The following is a 1,479-nucleotide window of genomic DNA, read 5'->3' as shown; positions in this document are numbered from 1 at the left end:
CTCTGTTCCTTTTCTCAAGAACTCTGGGCGCCATGGGCAAGAAGAAGAGCGCCAGCACCTCAGGCACGACCAAGGTTAGCCGCGATTGGGGCGCGTCCAGCATTTCCAATCGTGAGGTGAACAAGCTGCGCACCCTCGGCCTCATCTCCTCGTCTGACGATGATATTCGTCTTCCAGGTTCAGCTTCTCGCCCAAAGCCCCCGAAGGGCTTTACTGTTATGTTCGTTGCCTTTTTATTTCGCGGGCTTTCTCTTCCTGCCCACGAATTTCTTCGTTCTCTTCTTTTCTTCTATGGGATCCAGCTCTGGCAGCTGACCCCAAATTCCATTCTCCATCTTTCCATCTTCATCACTGTCTGCGAAGCTTTCCTCGGCATTGATCCCCACTGGGGTCTTTGGAGGAAAATCTTCTATGTCAAGCGTCACAATGACAGCAATGGCCCCCCCGTCGTCGGTGGCGTTGGCTTTGTTGTCAGAAAAGAAGTTGATTACTTCAACTACCCGATGAAGGAGTCTGTCCAGGGCTGGCGCAACAAATGGTTTTATCTGCGAGATACTCCGGTGTCTAGGCGACGCTCCAATCTTCCTCCGTTCGAGGATGTCTTGGTGGCTCAGCCGAAGAAGTCTTGGTGAAATGCCCTATCTCCTGAAGAAAGTACCATAGCCGATAAGCTGTTCGACCAAGTCGTGGATCTGAAGAACACAGGAGGTTTAATGATGTGCGGTACTGAGGTAGTCTCAGTGTTCCTACAACGTCGAGTGCAACCGCTGATGTCCCGGCCCCATCAGCTGTGGCTATACATTGGCAGGGATGACAGGTCGAGAGTCAGCTCTGTCGACCTGTCGAATGATGAGCTTCGCGACGAGGTGCGTCGTCTGACGTGCCTCAGCATGAAGGACAACATTGTTTTGACCTCGGCTCGCCCCCCATATGATCTCAAACACCTTCCGGCTGAGGTAATTCTTACTGTTATTTGCTCTTATTGCTATCATTGTGCCGCTTTTCAACTTTTCACTGATTTTTCTCCTGTTGACAGGCCTCCGCCGTGGCTCAATGCTACCCTCCTTCACCCGAAAGCGGCGTGGAACCAGAGGATGATGATGATGATTCCGAGGCGACTGAGGATGTCCAGCATTTTCTTGACGACAGTGACGTTCAAGAGGACGAAGCCCCCGAGGATGATGCTCTCATCAGAAGCAAGCGGGGTAAGAGGATAAACGAAGATCTTATCACGACGGATGAATCGAGTCCCAGCGGGCAAGATAATGATGCCGATGAAACCGCATCGCCTCCCCCTGCTGCGAAAGTCTCAACAGGCTTTTTTGCTGCCGAAGATGACCTGGACCTGTGAGTATCTATTTTTCTCTTTGTAACTATCCTTCTTTATCATACATGCTGATCATCCTTGCTTTCCAAGTAGCTCCGATGACGACGACGATGTTCCTCTTGCAAAGAGGGTTAAGTTATTCTCTGGGAAGT

This window comes from Lolium perenne, chromosome 4, assembly GCF_019359855.2.
Source record: "Lolium perenne isolate Kyuss_39 chromosome 4, Kyuss_2.0, whole genome shotgun sequence".
Classification (NCBI taxonomy): Eukaryota; Viridiplantae; Streptophyta; class Magnoliopsida; order Poales; family Poaceae; genus Lolium; species Lolium perenne.
Note: the sequence above shows the minus strand (reverse complement) of the source record.